General features: G+C 47.1%; 1 protein-coding gene and 1 long non-coding RNA gene across 12 annotated transcripts in view; one reads left to right on the top strand and one right to left on the bottom strand.

Moving 5' to 3' along the window:
• Positions 1–27504, top strand: part of PITPNM2 (phosphatidylinositol transfer protein membrane associated 2) — a 144776-nt gene that overhangs the window by 77040 nt on the left and 40232 nt on the right. The window lies entirely within an intron of this gene.
• LOC130680849 (uncharacterized) lies at positions 9673–16325 on the bottom strand. Its single transcript, XR_008993880.1, has 3 exons — positions 15856–16325; positions 11321–11450; positions 9673–11243 (listed from the first exon to the last, which is right to left on the bottom strand). It is a non-coding gene; the product is annotated as an uncharacterized LOC130680849 (long non-coding RNA).

Raw genomic sequence — 27504 nt, 5'->3', positions numbered from 1 at the left:
TCCCTCTTGCTCTTCCATAGCATCCCAAGGCTTGTTCCTCGGCTCAGGGTCGGTGTGGGAGGGTGGGGAGCCCAGGAGGCTGGCTGCAAGTAGCAGGGCATCCGGGTGTCTGAGCTTTGACCGCCAGCCCACAGCCCCATGGGCCCTGGGCACCCAGGCTTCAGTGTCCATAGGCCCATAGCCTGTGAAAGTGAGAGAGTGCTTAGAAACCAGTGTCCTGCTTTCTGCCCAAACCAGACTCCATGTGGGGTCTGTGTAGGGCACTTGGTAAGTACTTATAGGATAGAGAGACTGAGGTCACCTTCTGCACTCTTAGGAGCATTCCTTCCTGTCTCTTCCCAGTGTTCCTGGTAGGAAGGGATTCACACATACACTTCCCACATTTAGTAAATGAGGCCCCAGAGCACCCCAGCTTGCCCAAGGCAGTTGGTGACTTCAGTTCTTACCTGCCCAGTCCCCAGTTAAGGCCAAGAGCCAGACCTTCGTGAGCAGAGAACTCTTAGGACCCCAAAGTCCTGAAGGTAAACTTGAAGGCATGGTCCACTCTGTGGTCACTGGCTTGAGTCTTAATGAAATCCTACATAAGTGCATGTGACGCCTAATCAGGCTGAATGTGGCAGGAGCCAGATCCTGAGGTCCAGGTTGTAGGTGGTTACCCCAGTGCCCAGCCTGAGGCCAGGGCAGGCAGGGACAGTATCCAGTATCCCACAGGCAGGAAGAGGGCAGAAAGGCTTTCTTTGTCAACCCAGGAGGAGGGCAGGGCAATTCACTTATTTCATGCTTTGGGTCTGGTAGGAGGAGGCAGGAGCCTGGGCCTGGGCCTCCTGGTATTGGCAGGAGATACTGGCAGAGAACTGACCCAGGCCCATCAGGGTGCCATCCCCACATCTGTCTACTCAGGTAACACCTTCACAGGGAGCAGCTGGCATAGAACACTCTGGGGAGCTCTAAATAGAAGAGGGGTTTGTCTCCAGGCAATGTAGACATGAAATGCACCCTCCACTCCTCCTCTTGGGCATTGGCACCACCTAAGAGCCCTGCAAAGTTCAGATGTTTGCTGTCCTTCCCAGACAGTAAACTGAGGCCAGGTTATGTGATGCATACAAGTGGTGGAGCTTAGCCTGATGTTCAGATCCCCCAGCGCCACCCTGACCTCAAGGGCAGGGCCTGGGACTCAGTCCTAGGATCCTCAAAGCTGACTCAGGGAAGCCCAGTGGGGCTTGGGATGCGGCAGTGGTCCAATGGTCCCACCTGAGAGCAGAGATGGCTAACACACAGGGAAGAACCGCAGAGAGAGCCCACAGCAATGGCGGGAAGGGTGTGAACACATAGTAAAGGTGCTACTCTCTACCTTCTCCCTATTCCTTTCAGTCTTGCTTCTGCTAACATCTTACACACGTGTGCGTGCATGTCTGTCTGTCTGAAAACCATCATATTAGTATACTGGGGACACTTCTGTAGTTAGGGCTCATGGGTACCAGTTCCCTCTGCCCTGTATGCTTCTGCAGGGTTGGGGAGCATGACGAGGGTTGCTTAGGAGTCTGGCAAGAAGGAGAATTCCCATGTAGGATCTATTGAGAGGATGGGTCTGGTTTTGAAGTTGATCAGAAGATCCCATAGCCTGAGCTACCCGCAGAGTGGTCTAGAAACATGTGACTCTAAGCAAAGTCTACTAATGTGTGATGAATTTACAAACAGGCATGCAGAGCGGGACAGTGAGTACACAGGAGCCTGCTGTTCCTGCAAAGCTGTGTCAAGATGTCAGCGAGCTGGGTTTTATTTTAGTCCCAAGTATTGTATCTGTTTAGCACCAAGCCTGCGTAGTGCTGTGTGCATGGGGTGTGCTAAGTTGTGTTTCTGCCTACTGCAGGGGAGAGGACTTCAAGGTAGTTCCAAGCTCTGTGCAGTGAACCCACATTCGTTAGAAGCCCAGAGCAACTGCCCAGATTCACAGACAGTGCTCATATTTCACAGATAAAGTCTCTGCAAGATGAAAGGGTGGCTCATGTCCAGAACACTGGACCTCATGTCATGCCTTGTCTGCCCTCTGTCACTGTTGGGCTGTGTCCTCCCCCAACTAGATCAACTCCCCACAACTCACGTGGACTCAGAAAGTAGACTGTGAGATTCCAAGATGATTACACAAAGAAATCTGTTTGGAATCTTTGATCATTTTTTACCTTGGAGTAGAATGAAACTTATCTTTGTGCTCTTTAGGAGAAAAGGGTTTGCTCAGCAAGTGAATAATGTGCAGAAGGTCAAAAGAAGGTCCATTATCCCACTATTAGGATTTACGGGTCATGGGTAACAAAAGTCCAGTTTGAGGTAGCTCCATGGCCAAGGAGACCTACTTGGGATGTTTATATATCCATGGGCGGCAGCCAGCCTCAGCAGTGGCTGGACTTGCAGATCAAAATGCCACCAGGACTTTACTTGTGTTCAGCTCTGTTAAGTCCCATGTGCCGGTTCCATTGTCCCAGACTGGCTACATGGAGGGGACATGGCTACTGACAGCTTCCCTGCCTTGGCCACCAGTGAAGGACTGACTCATGTTCCTTTTGACCCCTTGTTTTGAGAAACTCCTGGAAGTTTAAGTGGAGACAAGATCACCATTTGCAGGTTGAGGGCACACCCAAGCCTTTTTCTCCTCCTTCAAATCTCTCAGTAGAGTAGAACAAATATTAAATATCCACACGGGCAAGGCAGTGCCTTTAAGTGCATAAGAAGCCATGAGGAATTCCCAAAGGATGGAGTGAAAATGGGATTAGACTGAAATAGGACATAGCAGCCAAAATTGTACTCAGGAGGTAGAGAGGTTTCTAGGTATGCTTCAAGGTTAGATGCAACATATGAGTAGCAGGAAGGGTTCTGTGATAGCCTACACAGTTTGGGGAATAAATAAGTATGTAGAATGAATACAGCTGTTAGGCTTCCTCTCTTGTTGGGGAAGTAAAGGTAGACCCTTATAAAATCTAGGCACTCTAGACAATTTTACATTTAAGTTTGTATGTTTAAGTATTTAAAGATTATCACTGGGACAAAAGTCAGTAGACTAGCCAGCAGGTGAAATCTGGCCCACCATCTTTATGTAAATAAAGTTTTATTTGAACACAGCCACACCCATTTGTCAATATATTTTTCTGTGGCTGCTTTCATGCAATACTGGCAGAGCTGAGTAGTAGCAACAGAGATTATATGGGCTGCAAAGTCTAAAATATTCACTGTATGGTCTTTACAGAAAAAGTTTATTGATCCCCACTCTAGAAAAATGAAAATAAAACACAATGTCTAACCTATTACAGAAAAAAATATATTAACAAAAGAAGTGAATCCAATAAAAGGCAAAGAAGAAAATAAATAAATTGGGTAGATGGAAAATGGCAGGAATTAGTCTAAACATCAGTAAGCGCAATAAATGTGAACAAGTTAAATCCATTAATTAAAAGAGAGTCTGTCAAAATAAGTTACATTTTTAAAGAATGAGACTGAAAAAAATGAAATAGCTTAAGGAGTATGAAAATGAAAGCATGGGTAAAGAAATCCCTAACAAACACAACACAGAAGGCAAATAGAACGATATTATTATCAGGTAAAAGAGAACTGAAAGTGAAAAATATTTAGGTATAAAGGAATTATTTAAATTGATAAAAGGAATATTGCACCAAAAAGTTGGAAGTTAAAAGCCTAGACTTTCTGTACTTAACAATGTAGCTTCAAATACACTAAATAAAAATTGGTGATATTATGAGTGAAAGAATGATGACTATAGAGTAACAAAGGTAGGCTTTTAAAATCTCCACGATATCTCTTGTGGTGTATACATAGATACATACATACATAGGAGATAAAATTATAGAGAACTTAATACATACACATACCACACACACAAATAAGTAAAATGGAGGACATATTAAAATCTGTAGATTGTATCAGTGTCAATATCCTGGTTCTGATATTATAGGTTTGTAAAATGTGGCCAGTGGAGCAAACTAGGTTAATATGCAAGGCACCTCTCTATGTTACTTCTTCCAACGCATGTGAACTTACAAGTATCTCAGCTAAATTTTCAATAGAAAAATCTTCAAAAATGACAGATTAGGTACAAAAAACTAAATAACTTTTAGGTTAAAGGAGGAAGTCAAAGTGAAATTTTTAAGCTGCATTATGTTAAATGAATGGCAGTAAGATCACTGTAAAAACCTATGGAGTGAAGCAAAATCAGCACTCAAAGGAAAATGTATAGCCCTAAATTCATTTATTAAGAGACAAGTAAGACCGAAAGTTATTGTACTTAGTTTTCAATTCAAGAAGCTAGAAAAGTTAAACTCAAAAAGAAGGTAAAAAGATATAATTAAAAATGAAGTCAGAAAATGGAGTTGCCTTCATCAATGGTTCCAAAAACTTGTTCTCTGAAAAGACTAATAGAATACATAAAACGTTGGCAAGTCTGATTTAAAAAAAAAAAAGCTGAAGACACAAACAAAAAACAATGAAACTACAGAAGAGATTTTGAAAATATTGTATGTGACTTTTTGCCAATTAATTAGAAAATCTAAGTGAAATGTCTGATTTCATAAATGAATAAAAATTACCAAAATTGGCTCATCAAGAAAATTAATTTGCCCCTAGAATAGGGATAAAATTTTCCTAAACCTTTGAGAAATCATTAATTCTCATGTTATGTCAACTATTTCAGAGCATACAAAAAGATGTTACAAGTCCTCTTACAAGAAGCTCTGGCACCCAAATCAGAGGAAGATGGTGCACAGAATTACAAGCCAGCCTCACTTTGGAATAAAACCTAAATTCTTTTTGAAGAAAACTAAATAAAAGATTAGCCTTTTTTAAAAAATCAAATGTACATCACAGTGGTTCAACAGTCCCCCTCCCCCCTGCCCTCCCCCCTGCCCTCCCCCCTCCCCTCCCCTTGGGAACCACTAGTCACTTCTCAGTGTCTTTGAGTCTAATGCTGTTTTGTTCCTTCTGTTTTGCTTTGTTTTTGTATTTCACAAATAAATGAAATCATATGGTATTTGTCTTTCTGGCTTATTTCACTGAGCATAATACCCGCTAGATCCATCCATGTTGTTGCAAATGGCAGGATTTCTTTTCTTTTTATGGCTGAATAACATTCCATTGTGTATATGTACCACATCTTCTTTATCCAGCCATCTATTGATGGACACTTAGGTTGCTTCCATATCTTGGCTATTGCAAACAGTGCAGTGATAAACGTAAAAGCATATGTCTTTTCAAATGAGGAATTTTGTTTTCTTTGGGTAATTACTGAGTCAACTGGTATTTCTATTTTAAAATTTTTGAGGAACCTCCATACTGTTTTCCACAGCTGTTGCACCAATTTGCAGCCCTACCAACAGTGTAGGAGGGTTCCTATTTCTCTGCACACTTGCCAGCATTTGATATTTCTTGACTTTTGGATAGTGGCCATTCTAACTGGTGTGAGGTGTTATCTCATTGTAGTTTTAATTTGCATTTCCCTGATGATTAGCAATGTGGAGCATCTTTTCATATGCCTGTTGGTCATTTGTATTTCTTCTTTGGAGAAGTGTCTGTTCAGGTCCTCTGCCCAGTTTTTTATCGGGTTTTTTGTTTTTCGGGTGTTGAAGAATATGAATTCTCTATATATTTTGGATGTTAACCCCTTATCAGATGAGTCATTTACAAATATATTCTCCCATACTGTCGGATACCTTTTTGTTCTGCTGATGGTGTCCTTAATATTAGCACATTTTAATTCAGCTGAATATTAGGATGATAAGACAGCACGACCAAGTAAGGTTTCTCCCAAGACTGGAAGGAAGATTCAGTATTAGAAAAACTTCAGCTAATTAACTACGTTGACTGTTGGCTGTTTTTTTCTTTTTTAGTAGTAGTTAAATTGCTGAAAATTAAGTTTGTTTTCATACTAAAATAGACAAAGGGATGCCATTTGCACACTGCTGAGAGAGTGCCAGAACACTTGTTCATGCTGTCCTTTCCTACATACTGGCCCTGACTGTATTTTCAGGTAAGGCTTCAATGGGCCAGGTCCCTGTTATTGAGGTGGCAGAGGAAGCCAGTGTGCTGTAGTGGACAGAGGAAAATCTTTTTTTTGTTTTTGTTTGTTTTTTATTAAAATAGCATTGATATACAATCTTATTAAGTTCTCACATGAGCAACATTGTGGTTACTACATTCACCCATATTATCAAACCCCCACATACCCTATTGCAGTCACTGTCCACCAGCGTAGTAAGATGCTATAGAGTCACTACTTATCTTCTCTGCTATACTGTCTTCCCCGTGCCCTCTTATATTATGTGTGCTGATCATAATGCCCCTTAACCCCCTTCTTCCTCCCTCTTCACCCACCATCTCCAGCCCCTTCCCTTTGGTGACCACTTGTCCCTTCTTGGAGTCTGTGAGTCTGCTGCTGTTTTGTTCCTTCAGTTTTGCTTCGCTGTTACACTCCACAAATGAGGAAAATCATTTGGTACTTGTCTTTCTCCACCTAGCTTATTTCACTGAGCATAATATCCTTCAGCTCCATCCATGTTGTTGCAAATGGTAGGATTTGTTTCTTTCTTATGGCTGAATAGTATTCCATTGTGTATATGTACCACATCTTCTTTATCCATTCATCTACTGATGGACACTTAGGTTGCTTCCGTATCTTGGCTATTGTAAATAGTGCTGCGATAAACATAGGGGTGCATATGTCTTTTTGAATCTGGGATCTTGTTTTCTTCAGGTAAATTCATAGGAGTGGAATGACAGGATCAAATTATATTTCTATTTTTAGTTTTTGGAGGAACCTCCATATTGCTTTCCACAATGGTTGAATTAATTTACATTCCCACCAACACTGTAGGAGTGTTCTCCTCATCCTCGCCAGCATTTGTTGTTCCTTGTCTTTTGGATTTTGGCCATCCTAACTGGTGTGAGGTGATATCTCATTGTAGTTTTAATTTGCATTTCCCTGATAATTAGTGATGTGGAGCATCTGTCTGTTCAGATCCTCCACCCATTTTTCAATCAAGTTATTTGCTTTTTGGGTATGTGAGCTCTTTATATATATTGGATGTTAACCCCTTGTCGGATCTGTCGTTTATGAATATATTCTCCCATACTGTAGGATGCCTTTTTGTCCTACTGATGGCATCCTTTGCTGTACAGAAGCTTTTTCATTTGATGTAGTCCCATTTGTTCACTTTTGCTTTTGTTCCCCTTGCCTGAGGAGATGTGTTCAGGAAAAAGTTGCTCATGTTTATATTCAAGAGATTTTTGCCTGTTTTCTTCTATGAGTTTAAAAAAGGTTTCATAACTTACATTCAGGTCTTTGATTCATTTTGAGTTTACTTTGTGTGTGAAGTTAGACAATAATCCAGTTTCATTCTCTTACATGTAGCCGTCCAGTTTTGCCAACACCCTTTGTTGAAGAGGCTGTCATTTCCCTGTTGTGTATCCATGGCTCCTTTATCATATATTAATCGGCCACATATGTTTGGGTTTATATCTGGGCTCTGTAGTCTGTTCCATTGATCTATGGGTCTGTTCTTGTGCCTGTACCAAATTGTTTTAATTACTGTGGCTTTGTAGTAGAGCTTGAAGTTGAGGAACATAATCCCCCCAGCTTTATCCTTCCTTCTCAGGATTGTTTTGGCTATTTGGGGTCTTTAGTGGTTCCATATGAATTTTAGAACTATTTGTTTGTTGAAGAATGCTGTTGGTATTTTGATAGGGATTGCATTGAATCTGTAGATTGCTTTAGGCAGGATGGCCATTTTGACAATTAATATTGTCTTAATAGTCTTCCTATCCATGAGCACAGATGTATTTCCATTTATTGATGTCTCCTTTAATTTTGACACAGGAATGTTTTTAAAGCCAAGCCAGGCTGAGAAGAAAGTGCAGATTATAAGGTCCAAGTGCTCAGAGAGGGTACAACCTGGTAGAAAGAGTAGCTTGAATTGTGTCCTTACAAAAGAGATGTCAAAGTCCCAACCCCCAGTTCCTGTGAACATTACCATATTGGGAAATAGGGTCTTTGTAGATGGAATTGAGTTAAGATGAGGTCCTAATGGGAGTAGAATGGGCCCTAAATCCAGTGACTGGTGTCCTCTAAGAAGGTCATGTGAAGACACGGTGCCAGAGACCCACAGGGAGATGGCCATGTGACAACTGAGGTGGAGATCACAGTGATGTAGCTGCAGGCTAAGGAGTGCCAACGATTGCCAACTACTTATGGGAGCTAGGAGAGGAGAATGGACAAGGAACCAACCTTCCTGACATCTTAACTTTAGACTTCTGGCCTCCAGAACTGTGAGATAATAAATTTATGTTGTTTAAAGCCACCCAGCTTGTGGTACTTTGTGACAGCAGCCCCAGGAAACAAATACACTCACTATTTTCCCTGTAGGAAGAATAGAAGAGTGAGCAGGTGAACTCAAACTGAGGTGGTTCAAAATAACCACTAACTGGGAATTTAGCAAGATCTCAGATGGAAAGTAACCCAGACGTTTTGGTGAAGCAAATATAAATCCTCTCAGAAAAGACAGACCTTTGTCCTAAGTCCCAAAGGATTTCTACAAATAACCTCCACAGAAAATGAGCAGTTCATAGTCAAAAATAACTGAGCATAAGGAGATAAAGCACCATGAGCCAGCACCAGCATGAACATTCTACAGCAGAAACAGACCTTCAGGTCCAGTTACAACAGTATTTGGGCATAGGTGATAAAAGAATTCTCTGATGCATTTAAATAAATAAAAGTCATCATTGAAACATGTGCAGGGAATATAAAGCTATAAAAAAATGATGAAGCATATTTGAAAAAGAACCAAACAGAACTCAATAGCAGAGTAGTCATAGCCAAAGAAAGGATTAATAACTGGAAGCCAGATGTGAAAAAATCATCCAGAATGTAACACTGAAAAGAGGAGAAAGCTGTAGAGAAGGCACATGGAAAGGGAGAATGCCTAACATCCCTCTAATTAGAGCCCCAGAAAGAGAAGAGAAAAATAAGTAAGAGGCTCTGCTTGAAGAGATCATCACTGAGAATTTTCCAGTATTGATGAAGGACAGAGGCAGGAATGGAGAGTAGTTTGGAGAGAGGGGAGAAAATGCTGGAGATTCAGCTCATAAACATTGGCTAATTCTTCCTCCAGGTCCTGCACTTAGAGCTAGATTCCAGCCCAGCCCCCAGAATGACTCCGGAGATGCCAAACTCTTTATCTTGAATCCTTCCCAACCTGGTGGGTTCTTCCTACCCACAATTTATTAATGGGCAGTGCCTGAGAAGTGAGAGGTCTTCATGATAGGACAAGGTATCCGTGAGGAGTGGGACTTGAGATTATTGAAACATTGGCAAGGCCCTTTTCCTGTACTGCCCAACTTAAGGGAGTGCCAGTCTTATTATAGGCCATGAACATGCCACCACTTGGACTTGGGCAGTGTACAGACTGTGCAGCTGAACCAGGCAACCAGCTACCTCTTCCCAAGTTATGCACCCATGGGGCTTTCCAAGTTTGAACTGTGTTTTTTTTTCCCTTTGTGTTTTCTTTCTACCCTCTCTCCCTCCCTGGTGGGAGGATTTTATGAGGTGATGAGGGAAGCTAATAGCTCTGTAAAGAAGAGCCAGTTAACTGGGAAATTTTCCAGGCATGTCATGTTCCCCATCAGTCCTGGGAGGCCTGGCTATAATATAGGCCACACCACTTACCCATTGAGAGGGAGCAAGACTTGGGCAAAGTTGTAGACATGTGGATTTGCATGTGCATACATGTACACAGCTTCCCCGCGGCTGGGCCTTTTAAACCAGAATCCAGCTCTGCCTGCTTGCTCCCTTCTGAGTTGAGTATTTGAACCCAACTGTTGGTGGTCGGAGGTACTAGGACCCTTACTTATCCAAGGGCACAGTAGATCAAGCCCTGATCACAGGCCAGGAAATATGGATTCTAGTACCATTCTGCTCTTGACTCACTATGTGGCCACATTAAATAACTCAGCCTCCCTGGGCCTTCCTCTTCCCACCTTTCCCTGGCTGCTTCTGAGCATTGACTTTCCAATGACAATGTAGCAGCCATGTGTGATGAATTCTAATGCTCTGTGTTCATTAGAGAGGTGGTGGCCACCACTGATGGTCTTATGGATTTCCTCACATTGCCGGATCACATTCAGGGCCAGGCTTGTTTCTCACAAACTCACCCTATGGGAAGGAGGCCAAGTTGGCCCCAGATGCCCCCCAACCCCCCACCCCACTGCTGCCATGAATAATAGCATCCAGCCCTCTGTCTGAGGTTTGTGCCCCTGTGCACACTCTTGGAGGATGGCAAATCTGGCTTCATGAACAGTCTGAGTCACAGACGCTGTCAAGACACTGGGTTTGTTATTCCAGGGACACAACAAGGAGTGTGCTCTATTCTTGGAGAATCTTTGAGTTGTTCTGAGGAACAGCTAACAGAGCAGTTTGTAATTAGCACTTTGGAGGCTTAGTGGCATTATCTGCCTGCAGAAGGGTTTTGGGAACATCAGCCAAGCAAACCTTCTTGAGTACCTACTGAGTGGCAGGCTCCCTAGCGCCTGCTGAGAATGAAAAGATAGATAGGCCAGACTTGCTGTCTTTCATCTGCCCAGACATTCTTCTTGCCACAAATCAGACAGGCAATGTCCTGGCATGAGGTGGCCTGTGCCATGGGGAAGGGGGGCAGTGTACAAATAGATCATTCCAGAGGGTGGTGAGCCATGGGCTTGAGCAGGGCAGCGGGGGGTGCCTCCCAACGGAGCAGGCACAGCATCTGGACTAAGGCCTGGATCGTGACAAGGAGCCAGCTGTGCCAAGGCCTGGGGGATAGGATAGGCATTTATTAGGTGTATCAGAGGTCCAGAAAGGGGAATTAGCCTGGCTTAAAATCAGGAAAAGGAAGCAGCCAGGTGGCTAGAGCACAGTGAGGCAGGGGGCAGGCCCAGGTGTCGGAATCCCCATCCTTGTTAAGGATGAATAATATTCCACATCAGGTCTAAGTCACCTAGAGAACTTGTTAAATACATATTCCCAGGCCCCTTGGCAATGCAGTAGATTGAGGCTGGAACCAAGGAGTCTGTACTATATTTAGAAAGAAACATCAACCTTTATTTCCAGGAGGTCACCCAGAAACATTAAAATAAAACCAAGTAATCACTCTCAGATGGATTTATGTGGGGTTGTCCATCAGCTCCATGGTTTACATTCACTACAAAATAATCTGAAAGAAAAAAACAAATTATTTCTCTAAATCATACATCTTTGTAAAAAAGTATTAATGCTATTGTGTTTGCTCACATTACATCCGGACTTGAATGTAGCCACCATTAATCCATCAGTACGTGTCTCTAGCCTTGATTAGACCACTCACGTTTCTGCTTCCTTCCAAAAGTGGGCACACTTGCCTTTGCCACCTTGGAGGATTGATCTGAAAAAGCCAGAATATGAAGCTAAAAGCATTTGTAAACCATAAAATTCTATTATTAATGCATTTGTATGAATTGATGTAAATTTAGATGACAGTTGTTTGGTTCTTAAGCCATTTCTCTCTTGACTGCACAGAAGGATAAATGTGACTCCAGCACTTGCTGAGTAGGGGAACTGAGGTGCCTTAATGACATGAGCCGGTTTCCCCAGCTATAAAAATGGGCACAATGGCAGTTGAAGTAGAATATTATTTTGCTATAAAAAGGAAGGAGATACTACACACATGCTACAACATGGAAACGCTTTGAAAGCATTGTGCTAAATAAATGAAGCCAGACACCAAAGGCCACATATTGTATGATCCCATTTAAATGAAATGTCCAGAATAGGCAAATCCCTAGATATGAAGTAGATTAATGTCTACAGGGCAGAGGGTAGGAGTGAGTGCTGATGGGCACAAGGTTTCCTTTTGGGCTGAGGAAATGTTCTGGAATTAGATTATGGTGATGGTTGCACAACTCTGTGAATATACTAAAAACACTGAATTGTACACTTTCAAAGGTGAATTGAATTGGTATGTGAATTACATGTCAATAAAACAAATAGACAAATGGGGGTAATCTGTCTAACCAAAGGTAGTAGTGAGGATTCAGTAACTCATAACTGATTCAGGTAGCCTGACTATAAAATGATTGAAGGGGTTTATAAGCCAAGGGACCCAGTAGAAAGGCTGGTTTTCCACGTGTTGGGTATAGGGTTTCATCAGACCCGGTAGTGTCTCCAGGAGAATCAGGACTGGACAAGCAACAGTTTTCTCCTGCCTCCTCTTAGCGCTGCACATAAAGAACTGAGGTGTGGAGAGGTAGTGGGGCTAAGGCCCTCACCTCCAGCTGCTCCAGAATCTGTATCTTTAAAGAGCACTCTATGTGGTCACTGGGATCCAGCAAGTTTGGGAAACACAGTTTTAGGCACTCTAGGGAGCGGTGGGCAGTTTCCTACAGCTGAAGGGCTTTAGTGCTTCCCTGTGCCTTGTATCCCACTGGGCTGTAGCTGCTGCAGAAGGAGCTGGGGGGCTTAGAGCTGCGGGTACCAGGAGTAAGATAGGCTCAAGGGCACAGGACTGGGGACAGTGGCTCCTGAAACCCTAACATGGAGTTTGAGCCCCTCTAGACTTGAGGTCAGCCCAACAGGGCTATGTGCAGGCTGGACAGTACTGGCTGGTTTTTTTGGAACAACAAAAAAATCAATCTGCAGCCAAAGGCTGATAGGCTCAAAGCCAACTGAAATCTTACACACAGTCGACTCTAAACAGACGTTTGTTGATGGGTATGTTGGCTGAGCAAAGAGGAAAAGCTTGCTCAGGCAGAAACCTATTCAAGGGCTAGGCTACCTGCCCACGTTCTGCACTTGCTCCATCAGTAGGTATTAAATGCAGGGGTTAACAAAGGGCTGGGTGTGATGAGGATGGAGAATTGGCCACCGGCTTGGTCACACAGGCCTCTGGTGACTTTGAGCAGTGCAGTTTCAGTGAAGTGGTAGGTTCAAGTGGGTTGGGAAGAAATTGGGAAGTGAGACTGTGGAGGCAAGTACAGCTAACTCTTGTGAGGATCTTTGCTGTAAAGGGAGCAGAGAGACAGGGTGGTCCCCAGAAGAATGGGGGTTGGGAGGGCTTTGGGGTTTTGTTTCATTTGTGTAAATATGGGAGCAATTTTTTGCATGTTTCTATTCAGAGGGGGCAGGGGCAAAACTGTAGAGGCAAAAACTGCTGGCAGAGGGTCAACTGCAGGAGGAGAAAGTTCTTAAATGACAAGGATGGGACCCAGTGCCTGAGAGGTTGGCAGGTCAGCCCTCTGGGGGAGCTAAGATGTTCAGCCACTCTAATGGAGTGGGCAGTGTAGGTGGGTTGAGGATTCGGTGGTGGGAATTTGAGAAAACAAAGGGAGAGCATGGAGAAGGTATGAAATAGCCCATGGGCGGTGCAGGCACTGGGTCAGTGTAGCAAGATTACCAGGTGCTGGCCCCTGCGGTGTCTGCTCCAAACCCGAGGCCAGGCTGGCGGAGCAGTTCACACTCAGCGCTGTTGGTTGGGATTGTCCTGTGTTTACAATACGTGATCATTGTCACATCATAGTACCATGGCAAAGGGTCCTCACCAGTTTGGGTGAAAATCCCAACTCTCCTCCTAGTACCCCCAGTGCCCTAAAGCTTCCGTGTCCCTCGGGGGTTGATGAGTGAGGTGCTTGGGGGCAGGGTCTGCTAATGAGCCACACCCTATGCCTACATCAGCTTACCCAGGGCCCTCCCTGCCTGGAGGTGCTCCTGCCTGAGTGTGGAGGTGGGCCGGGAGGGGAGGCCTCCCTCCGTCTGCCTTGTACTGTACCCTAGGACCTTCTCCCTCCAAAGGGGAGCTCATATCTAAGGCCAGGATGCTCCTGGAAGACCCAGATGCAGGACCTTAGGTGAGGGGGCGCAAGCACTGCTGACATGGAACCATCAGCCTGGTCTCTCTGGGTGTGTCTCTGCTGTCACTTCTATATGTCCAGTGGCTCTCTGAATGCCCAGCCTTGTCTGAGCTGTATGTACTCAGTGCTGACTGTGGGGAGCACTCCCTGGAGGCCAGCGTGGTGATGTTTGTGGCAGCAGTGACCAGCAGGGTCCCCAAGAACCATGAACAACAGTGGGGGTTCTGGCTGCTGCTCCTCGTACCCGTCCTGGGGCATCTGTATCTCAGCTTCAGTGTCCTCATGCTTAGGTCTCCCCTCCGTTCTTGGGACAAGTGAGGTTGGAGCTGGCAGGTCCAGTAAGGAAGTAAGAGTTGTGAAATGGGGGTGCCGATCACCCCTAAACTGAGGCTGCCTTGAGTAGGGTGCAAACCTTCTCTGAGCCTACTCTGCTCTCTGTGCCACTGAGATTAAAAGTCCTCCCACTAACCCCCCCCAGCTGCTGTTTGTGTTAAGGTGTTACAGGTGAAATGCTCTAAAACCCTCAAGCTTTTCTGTGGGCCCCCACCATCCCCATCCTGCAGAGCACTGTACGCCCTGCAGTGCCCCCCGGCGGCCACCGTCCTCTGGGGTCTGACGGCAGAGTCCTGCAGTGGCTTGGCAGTCATCCCCAGCTTAGCGCTAGAGTGCATAATGGTGAGATTTATGCCTTCCCCAGGATGTTGGTGACTGCAGGGGTGCCCAGGCCCTTCACTGGGGCACACACACACACACACCCGCCTTCATTGCTTCGGCCAGCCTGGGGGAGAGGCTGTGTCCTCCTTTCAAAGAAGTCCAGGATCCTGAGCTCTGACTTTGGTGGGCCTACCCCTGCTTTTACCCTTAGGGGACAGAGGGATAGCTGATAGGTGCTAACTTCATGCATATGCACCCCGACCCCACCCCAGGCCTGGTGAGCTGGGAAGCTGAGAGCAGAGGCAGCGATTTCCTGGAGAAAGCAGAGGAGAGACCCAAGGGAACCTGAAGGGGTGCACCAGACTCATAGAGTTTTAATCCCAAGGGCCCTTTCTTCCCTGCCCACCAGCCCCCACTGTTGTGGCGGTGGCCCTGCTGGCCTGACAGGAGTGGCTTCCAGACCTAATGGCCAGTACGAAGCTGAATTGCATCTGGACAGATCGCACCCATCACTGGCCCTGCCCAGTCTCACTCCTGAATTCCCTCTGTGACGTCAAGCCCCAGTTAACCATGGAAAAACAGATTAAGTTCTGCAAACTCGATTCCCTTGCCTTCCATTCAGGCGCCTCACTGTAGGCTCTGCTCGGAGGAGCCGGTTTGCCTCCCTGCTCAGTCACCTGCCCTGTGAGCCAAAGCCTCGTCATCCACTGTCCATGCTACGGTCCCTGCAGTCTGACCTCCCTGTCCCTTTGAGCTTGAAGCTGCTTCCGTCACCTTGGCTTTGTGTTCCCCCAACATGCTGGGGGTGGGGGGCTGGGGGAGAGGAGTGACCCCTGGAGACCTTCAGGCTCCCAGCTGGGCCAGCCCCAACGGCTCTCCTGCCCTTGACTCTAGTTCTCATTCATCTGCCAGCCCCTGCTCTGTCCTCACCATGTGGGTTCTGCTGGGACAGGCTACCTGAGGAGGGGAAGGGTGACATTGCCTCCCTCCATCTGCCTGTGGCCACAGCCTGGGCCGTGTACCTTGTCCATGACTGGTCTTGCTCCCAGTGGCCCCCACTCTGATGCCATCTGGCCTTGCTGTTTCCTCAAACATCCATGATCACAGAGGCTGGGGCCCTGTTTAGGGCCATGAATGCAGAGGTTCTGGAAACCCAAGGCTTTTCTAGAGACCAGGGACCAAGTGGCATACTGGGGGCCCTCTGGGCTCATCCCTGCCCTCCCTGGAGAGGGCCCACATGGATGTGCATGTGGGTGGGTTTCCCGCACAAAGGTCACCCAAACTCCTCACCTGGCTTCCCTCACAGAAGGGCCTCTGGAGCCTTGTGTTTTCCTTTCTTCCTTCCCAGTGCCAGGCCCGGAAAACTGCCCTGTGGAAAACAGTAAAATATAATTCTGTCTAACCCATCACGACTCCAGCCAGGGAATGAAATGTGTGTCTGTATCCTGCACCCAGGCAGCCGGAGTGGGTGTAATGAGATTGTCTGAGGGTTCAGCCGCTGGGTGAGGAGGTATCAGACAGGCAAGCGCACAAGTTGCATGGCCTTCTTCATTATGGGCTGGGGTCTGCCTGTGCACCTTGCTTAAGGCTCAACCAGGCAGAAAGCAAGTGAACCTGTTGGTCCCTGGTAGGCGCACATTCTGGCTACAAAGCTAATCAGGACCTGCCAAGGGGCCATTTGTCCTTTGGACGTCCATGCCCTGGATGCTGGGCTGCCTTTCCCTGATGTTGGTGGTTTAGTGTCTGCATCTGGGCTAAGAACCCAGCCAGGGAGCCCAAGCATCTGCCTTCCAGACCCTGTTCAGCACAGTAGCACCTCCTAATTGCTAGTTGAATGCTGGTTGGAACCAGGCTAAGCATTTTCTGTGCATTATTTCATTTAATCCACAAGGTAGCCCAACAGGGTGGATGCTGTTCTCACTCCTATTTTGTAGAAGATAAAATGAAAGATCAAAGAGATTAAGCAATTTGTCCACAGTTGTTAAGGTCCAGGACTCCGGGGTTTCCCCAGAGAGCAAACCACACGGACACGGAGATGTAAATCCAAGCAAAGTCTTTATTCAGCCAGCTAGCTGGGGCTGACAGCACCTCCCCTGACACGCAGGCCGAGTCCGAGCTGCCGACCCCCAGGCAACTTTAGGTAGGGATTATATAGGATTATATAGGGTTTTCACAGCCATTGCACCGAAGCCCGCGCATTTCTACCACCAATAATTTTAAAACACATTCTATATTTTAACCAATGGAGATGAAACGAGAACGCACCGGTTACCTAACCGCTTCCCGTAATCTCTAGCTCACACAAGCATGTCTTCGTGACTTATCACGGGTTATGTCCCGAGGCTACTGCCCACCTCTGGTTATCTAATAGGGCAGGCGTGTTAGCTTCAGGTAGTTTCTACGAAAACTGGGTGGCTCTTGCTCTAGGGTTTAGCTAGGTTTTATTAGTTCTTTTCCTGACTTTTGATGCTCTTTGCACCCCTTTACATTTCCCCCCTTTTCTTGATCAGACTGAGGAATCTTCCACAGCGGCTAGTAGTCTTTGGACTTCTTGCAGATTCCTCAGTTCCTTTCCTTCCGCGGAACGGAATCCTCTTTCTCGGTAGATGGCACCGTGGACATGGACAGTGCCAAAGGCATACCTGCTATCTGTGTAGATGTTGGCCCGCTTGCCTTCTGCTCTTTCCAGGGCCTCAGCGAGAACAATAAGTTCCGCCTTCTGTGCTGAGGTGCCAGGGGGCAGAGCTGCGCTCCAGACAACTTCCCCTTTGTGGGTCACTACCGCTGCCCCTGCTCTCCTGACCCCTTCCTGCACAAAGCTGCTCCCATCTGTGTACCAATTTAGCTCACAGTTCGGTAACGGTGTGTCTTTCAGGTCTGCTCGCACCTGGATAATTCCGGAAAGGATGTCTCTGCAGTCATGGATGGGGGTCGACAGATCTGGGTCCGGCAGAAGGGTGGCAGGATTTAGGGTCACCGGGTCAGAGAAGGCAATTCGTGGAGAATCTAGTAGGAGCCCTTGGTAGTGGGTGAGTCTTGCTTTCGTCATCCATTTTCCTGGAGGGTGCCTGAGGATCCCCTCTACAATATGTGGGGCTGTTACCCTCAGGTTCTGGCCAAAAGTCAGCTTGTCTGCCTCTTTTACTAGTAGAGCGATGGCTGCTAGGATACGCAGACAAGGTGGCCACCCAGAGGCCATTGGGTCTAGCCACTTGGACAAATAGGCCACAGGTCTCTTCCACGGGCCCAGCTGCTGAGCCAGGACTCCTTTAGCCACTCTCTTTTTTTCATCTACAAACAGGATGAAGGGTTTTTCTGGGTCTGGCGGAGATAGGGCGGGGGCCCAGAGGAGGGCTTCTTTTAGTCTGTCAAAAGCCTCTTGTTGTTCCTGATTCCATTGCCAGCCCGGCCCTTCTTTGGTCGCCTCATATAGCAGTCGGGCTATTTCTGCGTACCCTGGAATCCAGAGCCTGCAGAACCCGGCTGAGCCAAGAAATTCCCTCACTCCCCAGGGTGAGGAAGGGACGGGGATAGTCAGGATAGTTTGTTTCATGGCCTGCGTGAACCACCTGGCTCCATTAGATATTTTGTACCCCAGGTAGACCACTGACCTCTGACAGATGTGGGCTTTCTTGGCACTGGCTCGATATCCCAGTTCGCCTAGTTCAGCCAGCAAGTTCCCCGTGGCTTCTTCGCACTCCTCACGGGTTTCTGTGGCCAGCAACAGGTCATCCACATACTGTAGCAGTGTCACGCGGGGGTGGCTCCTGCGAAAGGGCTCCAGGTCCTGGCTTAGGGCTTCATTGAATAAGGTGGGAGAGTTCTTGAAGCCCTGTGGCAGTCTAGTCCAGGTAAGCTGCCCATTTCTTCCTCCCCCTGGCTCCTGCCACTCAAAGGCAAACAAAGGCTGACTAACTTCAGAGAGTGGGATACTGAAGAAGGCATCTTTCAGGTCCAGAGTAGTATACCACACATGTGAGGGTGGCAGGTGGCTGAGTAGGGTGTAAGGGTTGGGCACTGTAGGGTGGATGTCTTCTATTCTCTCATTGACCTTTCGCAAGTCCTGCACCGGTCTGTAATCTCCACTGCCAGGCTTCCTTACTGGAAGCAGGGGCATATTCCATGCAGATCGGCAGGGTTTAAGGATTCCTGTTTCTAACAGTTTGTGGATATGGGGTGCTATCCCTTTCCTAGCCTCTTCCGGTATTGGATACTGCCGGACCCGGATGGGTAGGGCCGCGGCTTTGAGTTGAACAACAACTGGGGGCAGATGTTTGGCGAGACCGATTCCTCCGGTTTCAGCCCATGCGGAAGGGAACCTCTGCAACCAAAAGTCAATTTCTCCCTGTTCTCCCTGGCCCCCCTCTTCTTGATCCGCCTGAAACAGACGATGTTCATCGGCCAGGGATAGAGTCAACACATGTACCAGTTGTAGGGGCTGCCTTCTTTGTCCATGATCTTTATCCCCTCGGGTTCAAAGTGGATGCGCGCCCCGACCTTGGTTAGTAAGTCTCTGCCCAGCAACGGTGCGGGGCTCTCAGGTACAACCAGAAATGAGTGAGTGACCTGATGCCTTCCTAGGTCCACTTTTCTGTTAGTAGTCCAGGCACATCTCTTGGACCCTGTCGCTCCCTGGACTATACTTGTGCGTCCTGGGTTCAGGGGACCGTGGGCTTGGTTAAGAACTGAATATTGTGCCCCAGTATCTACCATGAACCCAATGGGAGCCCCCTCCATGCACAGAGTTACCCAGGACTCGGGGAGGGGTGCCAAGCCCCGTCCCCATCAATCCTCTCCTAGGTGTAGGGTCTTAACGGGGTTCCCTCTGCCTTGTTCCCTCCTTTTGGGGCACTCCCTCTTCCAATGCCCATATCTCTTACACAGGGCGCATTGATCTCGTCCTAGTCGGGATTGGCGGGGCCCCATTCTTCGAGGTGATCTAGGGCTCTCCTTCACCCCGGCCAGGAATATCCTGGCCATCTCCTCCCTCTGCTTCTTATTCTCCCTCCTCTGAAATTCTCTGTCTTCTTTCCTATTTTTCTCCTGCATTACCCATTTCTCTTTCCTCAGCCTTTCCTCTCTGTCTTCTGGAGTTTCCCTAGCGGTGAAGACCTTCTCCGCTTGCTGCAGCATTTCTCTAATAGATATTTCCCACAGGTCATCCCGCTTGTGGAGTTTCCTCCGGATATTGGGGGCTGCCTGGTTGATGAATGAGAGGACTACAGCTGATCTATGTTCCTCTGCTTCTGGGTTTATGGGGGTATATTGCCTGTAAGCATCAAACAGCCTTTCCAGATACGCGGCCGGGCTTTCCATTTCCCCCTGAACAATAGTTTTTACCTTAGCCAGGTTAGTGGGCCACCTGGCGGCCGCCTGGAAACCAGTCATCAGAGTCTGGCGGTAGACCCGGAGACGCTCCCTACCTTCTGCAGTCCCGAAGTCCCAATTCGGGCGCGCAAGTGGGAACGCCTCGTCGATGATGGGCTGGAGGGTAGTGGGTCTTCCATTTTCTCCGAGGACATTTTTCCTGGCCTCATTGAGGATACGCTCTCGCTCTTCCGTTGTGAAGAGGGTGCGGAGCAATTGCTGGCAGTCGTCCCATGTGGGACAATGGGTAAACATAATGGACTCCACCAGACCTATAAGACACTTGGGGTCCTCCGAGAAGGGAGGGTTCTGAGTCCTCCAATTATAGAGGTCACTAGATGAAAAGGGCCAGTACTGATATTGTTGAGCTCCGTCCGGACTGCCTGCACCGATGGCATGCACAGGCAGGACCGGCACTGCTCCTTCTGAGGTGGAGGAGGGAGCCTCCCCTTCTTGTTCCCTGGCCCCCCCGAGGCCTTAACTGCATTCCTCCCGCTATCTCTGGCCTCCTGCCCTCTCTTGCTGGAGAGCCTGGAAAAGCTGCGGCCATTCCTCCCGCTCTCCCTGGCCTTCTGTCTTCTCTTGGTGAAGAATCTGGAGAAGCTGCAGCCACCTGGTCCCTGCTGGGCTCCCCAACCTCGTTTTCTACCCCCCCCCCCCGGCGGCTTCACCCCATTCCTCCCTCGGAGCCGCATACGGGGGTGGCCGCTCAATCGGCAGAGGGGATAGAGGGGAGAACTGTCCGGGAGAACGGGCGGTGCACTCGGGGTTCTGGCCCTGCGATCAGAGGGCTTTAATTCTTCCTGGGCAACTAGGATGGAGGTCTTTAGTGGGTCGGTGTGAGGTTTCCCCACCATGAGGGGCCTCAGCCAGGAAGGAGGATTCTCAGCCAGGTTTTCCCAGACAAGGATATAGGGAAATTGGTCAGGGTAGCCCTCAGGGTCTGGCCAGGAGATAATGGCCTTGACTTTGCCGATAAGGTCCAGGGAAAGAGACCCCTGGGTCGGCCAGCCTACTCCAAAGGAAGGCCACTCGGCCGAGCAAAGGGTGTCGAGCTTGCCTTTCTTGATGCCAAGGCCCATATTTAAGGCCCGTTCCTTGACCTTCGGGAAATGGGAAAGGATCAGACCTTTAGGAGTAGCCTGAGCCTGGCCCATAGTGAAAAATACAAGGAAGACAAAGGCGAAGGATAGAGATGCCACTTAAAACAAGAGGACTGGTGTATGTGCCTGTGAACGGGTGCCTGTCGTTGCACAGTTTTTTTCTTCTGCGGGGGACGCGAATTTATCTGGGATTCACGGCTGTGACCCCCCTTATCCTGTCACGGGAGTCTTCTAGCGGCGGGCGCCCTAATGGCTCTTAGTTGCCCGACCCGTGCCCGCGGGGAATGATTTAGTGGCAGAAAGGAGGAACGGAAAGAACAGGAGAACCTTAGAATAGGGGAAACTTAAAATGAAAAGCGCAGAAGGAAATATAAACCGAAACCAAAACACAATAAAACAACCAACGATAACACTAAACACACACACCACATCTGATCGCGCTCGCTCGGACCGGTCCTTCTCTCACTCTGGTGCGCACCACACTCACCACTTTCAGGATCCTCAAAAACTCTCGTGATTCTCCCTAAAGGCGTCCACTTGGACTGCCGCAGGGTGACGAGCTCGATCTTTTCCTCCTCGGGCGCCAGGTTCCTGCCAATCGGACTTGCCTTCCTAAGGCCGAGTCACTCGGACCCCAGGGCCAGGATTGGTTACCTGGGCTTCACCCAGGGTCGCTAACCTGGGGGCCGGGACTACCAACCCGGACTTCCTCACTCGGGGTCACTAACCCGAGACCAGACACGGGATGGCGACTCCCGCTTTACAGTGGATTTATGCAGACACGAGGGGGCGACCCTCGAATTACACTGCCCCGTCTGGACAATTAGACCTTGCCTCCAGCCGTCCTTTGTTCTCAGGGAAGCCGCTCGGATCCCGGACGAGCCCCCAAAGTGTTAGGGTCCAGGACTCTGGAGTTTCCCCAGAGAGCAAACCACACGGACACGGAGATGTAAATCCAAGCAAAGTCTTTATTCAGCCAGCTAGCTGGGGCCGACAGCACCTCCCCTGACACGCAGGCCGAGTCCAAGCTGCCGACCCCCAGGCAACTTTAGGTAGGGATTATATAGGGTTTTCACAGCTGTCGCACCAAAGCCCGCGCATTTCTACCACCAATAATTTTAAAACACATTCTATATTTTAACCAGTGGAGTTGAAACGAGAACGCCCTGGTTACCTAACCGCTTCCCGTAATCTCTAGCTCACACAAGCATGTCTTCGTGACTTATCACGGGTTATGTCCCGAGGCTACTGCCCACCTCTGGTTATCTAACTTAGGGCAGGCGTGTTAGCTTCGGGTAGTTTCTACGAAAACTGGGTGGCTCTTGCTCTAGGGTTTAGCTAGGTTTTATTAGTTCTTTTCCTGACTTTTGATGCTCTTTGCACTCCTTTACACAGTCACAGCTGGGATGTGGTGGAAGGCCTGGCTGACTCCAAGTCCGTGATTTTAACAACTGCACTGACTGCCCTTCTCTAGCTGGTTTTACACATAGTACTCAAACCACTGTGGCTGTCTTGTGAAAAGCTAAGTAATACAAAAAAGTGCAAGTAAAAATTGCCCAAAATTGTAGCAATCTGAGATAACCCTCACCACCATGCAGTGAACATCATTCCAGACTCTATACAAGCAGTCATATACAGAGTAGTAATAACTGTTTTATAACAATGGACCATACTTACATGCATTTTCAAAATAAAAATCAAATTTGATTTTTCTTGACTATAACTGAAGACAAATCATCCGTTTGCATGTTTTTAAAATAAAACAGAAGGAAATTGCTAAACTTCAGAAAAACACTTCCTCATTATAAGTGATAATGGTTCCTACAAGGTTAAAGTTAAGGGTGTAAAAGGAAAAACTTTTTGAACAGCTCTATTGAGATGTAATTCACACACCATACAATTTACTCATTTAGCATGTACAATTCAACAGATTTTGATATAGTGATATAGTTATTTTCTTAAATTGTGGTAAGTATATAAAATAAAATTTGCCATGTTAGCCATTTTTATGTGTACAATTTTGTGGCATTAATACATTTACAATGTTGTGCAACCATCAACCACTACCATTTCCAAAACTTATTCATCCCCCAAATAGAAACTCCATAACCATTAAACTGTGACTCTCCATGCCTCCTTTTCCCAAGCCCCAGTAACCTCTAATCTACTTCCTGAGAGGAAAACTTTTAAAAGGTTGGAATCATTAATACTTTTAATAATAAACTTAATTTTTTTAGAGCAATTTTAATTTCAGAGTATAATTGAGAGGATGGTACACGTGTACAGCCCCATCGTCATCATCCCCACCAGGGTGGCACATTGGTTACAACTGATGAACCTATGTTGGTTGACACATCATTATCATTCAAAGTCCATAGTTTATATTAGGGGTCACCCTTTGTGTTGTACATTCTGATTTTTGACAAGTGTATAATGACATTTACCCACCATTGTAGTATCATACAGAACAGTTCCACTGACCTAACAATTCCTGTGCTCTATCATCCCCCATTAATTTTTTAATCTACAGAATGAACCAACTTCCATGCTAAGGAAGTTAAAGAAATTATCATCCATCTGTGTTCTTCCACTCTCAATTTTTGTTAGTTCTGCTTTTTTGTTTACATTGTTGAGGTTTTTATATTCTATTTAATAACCATAATTGCTCTGATTTAAAATATTAATATTAATTCAGTATTCACCAAGATTCCTCCATTGATGAACTTATTTTGCTTTATCTTTTGGTTGGTTAGATTTCAGCATCAGCTGATTTTTTTTTTTAAGACCTTATGGATGTCTAAGTCCCTAATTCATGTTTCAGAATGTCTATTAACTTTGTACTCAAAGGATTGTTTAGCTGGACATAAAATTCTGGTTCATAATATCTTTCTCATAGAACTGTAGATCTTGACTGTTTTCTGAAATTGTATTGCTGTGGAGGATTCTGATTCTCTTCAACCCATCTCTCTTTGCCCCTTAGTTGTATGGTTCTCTCTTTATCCTTCAAGGTCAGTAACTTTTTAAGAGTGTCTTGGTGTTAACTACACCATTAAATTTTCCTGGGACATAGAATGGCAGTTAAATATGTAGAGTCAAGTCTTTTTTCAGGGAATTTTTCCATTATACATTTGAATACTTTCTTCCCCAGTTCTATTATTCTATCTTTTCTTCAGGAATCACATCAGTTATGTATATTTTGGATTTCTTTTGCTGCCCATGTGTCATTTTGTCTTACTAGTCTTCTCCATTTAATCTTGTGTGATTTCCTCCATCCCACCTACCACATTTCTAGTTGTCTGTGCTCTGCTTTGTCTATTTATTCATTGTTTATCTTTTTTTTTAATGTGATATATTTATTTTTCTTCCCCATTTTCCCTGTGAGCTTTGCTAACTCACCTTACAGCTTTCATCTCTTTCTGTTGTCAAATAGTTTATTTTTTAACTTTTTGTGTCTAGACAGCAATGAGAATGAACAATCTACAGCTGTGTTCAACAACGGTGACCATGGTTTTGATCAAAAGAAGTCAGACTTAAAAGAGCACACATGGTATGATTTCATGTGAAAGTGCTGGTTCTGTGGGTCAAAGACAGTTGGATATTGGCAATTCATAGGCATCAACCTAAAACAAAGTACTAAACAGGCAAAAGGCAGTACAGTGGTTATCTAGTTGAGGAGATGTGACCAAAAGGTAACACCAGGCAAGCTTCTGGGGTTGTTAATTTTCTGTTTCTTAACCTGGGTGCTGGTCGTATAGGTGTGTTCAGTTTGTGAAAATATATCTATACTCACCTGCATTTTTCTGTATGTATGTAATACTGCAATAAAAAGTGAAAAACAAAAGACAGGGAGATGCCTCCTCTCGTGGGGGGCATCACAGCCCTAGATTTCATCATTCCACTGTGAGGATCATGGCCATGCCTTTCAGGGGTGACATTTATTTAGGGGCCCAAGGTGGCACATTAGCTCTCAGCATGTTCCTTCTCCCAGTTTGGACGTCGTGGTGTTGGGGGTGTGACGATGCCTCATGTCAGCAGCCGTGGCGACTTCGCTCTCTGTCGGTGGTGGTGTTTTCAAGGGAGGGCAATAGGATGGAAATGCTCCTACCCCACCGTCTTCAACAGGAAGTCAGGATAGGTTTCTGAACTGATTAGTATTAGTGTGGGTGTAGCTGGAAAGAAACAGACCTGACATTCTTTCTTAACTAAATAAAATGCTGGTGTTTGACAAGACCCTTTCAGCGTGATCTCCTTGAAAGGTGACCCCCAAAGTGGCCAGCATTCAGAGGTCTCTCATGTTCATCTCCTCAGTTCTGCTCCTCTTGCCAGGAGAGTCTTGAGGGGCTGCAGAGGTCTGATGGCTTCCCAGAGGGGAGCCAGGCCGGACATGGGTGACCGCAGACCTTCTCTGGGGGCTACTTGAAGGATGGTGTTTGCTTCCATGTGGAAATGTGGCTCTGAAGCTTCTGCTTTATGGGCATGCCTTGTCTGGCAGGTGTGTCTTTTCTCCCTCCAGAGAGAGCACTGCTGGAGGTGACGGTCCCTTGTTACCTGCCCCTGCCCTACCCTGGGCACCGAGCTTTGTGGACACTTGGATGGGCCGTCAGCGCTGCAGGGAGTGGTCTCACCTCACCCTTGAGCATTGTCTTTCCCCTGTGGCAAGTAGCTGCAGTCTGGCCTCAGTGTGGGATGTGGCATGGCAGTGAAGGGCACACCAGTGGGAGGCCATGTGGATGGCATGGTGATGTTCCTGCCTCAGGGCCCTTGCTTGTACTGTTGCTTCTCCTGGAACTCATCCTCTTCTCACCTGCCCTGCTGACCCCGGGAAGCCCTGCACACAACTCTGCTTCCCACAGAGCCTTTACCAAGTCCATGAACTGAGTGACAAACACCACCGTGGCGGATGCATTTTTCTAATCACAGTGACACCTACGGTGACTCTGGGCAGCATCTGGTGTTATCCCCTCTGTCCGTATTGAGGCTACTGGGACTCAGCAGGCAGAGCCTTATCCCAGGGACCATGGCTGGTAAAGGCATTGTCAGGTTTTGACCTTAGGTCCCAGAATCAAGTCCACCCATCACATTTTGTATCATGCTTAGTGTTCTGACTCCTCTCTCCTTTTCTCAGTCACCAGGCACTTAACTGTAACTCTGTGTGCACCTCTCTCCTTTGTGTCAGGTCTCCCAAAGAGGGTACCTGTCCTTCCCTCCAGGCCACTGGGAGCCTGTGTGGGTGTGAGCTTGGTGCCTCTCTGACCTGGCCTGTGGAAGGATGTGATGCCATCAGGACTCTGTCCCATGGCCTCAGCCTCCAGCCGGACTTGAACACAGACTGGAGGGCCTCTGGGCAGGCGGGCCTCAAGGCGGGCGGGGCCATCCCAGACTCTGCTTTCTCCTCCTGGCTGAGTTCATGCCACCTTAACACATCTGCCCAGCTGCGGGCAGGACCCACCTACCTTGAAGGAAGGTTAGGTTTGCACTTGATCACAGCCTCTGGAGGGTTCACACCCTCCCTTGTATGGTAAGTTTGGGGGTTCCTCTTGTTCTGGGAAGAGATGGGACCAGGAGGGGCAGTAATGACAAGCTCATGGGATGGTACTTAGGTTTCTTGAGAGAGAAAGTCCTTCCCACAAGAACCTTCCAGAGACAGTGATGTGGGACCACCACCCAGGATGGAGAGGAGTCAGACAGGGCTCGTGAGTCTAGGTGACATCGCTTAGCAGTATGGTGGTGAGCCTCTGGGTCACAGAACCCCTCGTTCGGGGTCTTTTCTTGCCCCAGGACCGTCATATCTGTGGCCAGCAGAAGTTGGGTACAGTCTCATGGGGTATGGAAGTGGCTGTACTCTAATAAGATAAAAGATGCTATTTGGACTGTGTGTTTAACGCAATTGTGTATGAGAATTTGAGTTCGGTGCTGGGGGCTTTGGGTTGATTGGTCCCCCCGCCTGCTGTAAAGAAGTAAATAATGTGGGCTCATTTTAGGCTAATAACACCTCTGCCCATTTATCTCTTCCACACCCCCCTTTCTGTCTCCCTAGGTGGTTAATTAAAGCATTTGTTTTAACCCTATGTACTGATTATTGCAAGAATTCCAGTACATTTGCTTTCTCCAATCTCGTTAGCTATTCAGTACTGGGTTGGAACCTGCTTGATGCACGGGCCTCACAGGGGCAGAACCAGGGAGAGGCTGCCTGCCCGGCCAGGCCTCTCTTACCACTGAGCCAGTGTCCTACCTTCAGTCACCGAAAAGCCTCACCGACTGCTGACCCTGGCATACTCCTTCTAAAACACTGATCTGATTCTGCCACAGCCTGTCTTGGGAACCTTCACTCAGCTTCCAGTTAACAGCACATCCTTCTTCTGGGGGTAACCAAATACCTTTATAGCAGAGCCCCTGCCCTCTCAGTAGGGGATGATATGGGTTGTTTCCAGATCACTGAGAGTATGCCTCCTTTAAGCCTTTTTCATCA

The sequence above is a fragment of the Manis pentadactyla genome, chromosome 14, assembly GCF_030020395.1.
Source record: "Manis pentadactyla isolate mManPen7 chromosome 14, mManPen7.hap1, whole genome shotgun sequence".
NCBI classification, from domain to species: domain Eukaryota; kingdom Metazoa; phylum Chordata; class Mammalia; order Pholidota; family Manidae; genus Manis; species Manis pentadactyla.
The sequence above is the reverse complement of the archived record's forward strand: the minus strand, read 5'-3'. Positions and strand labels throughout refer to the sequence as shown.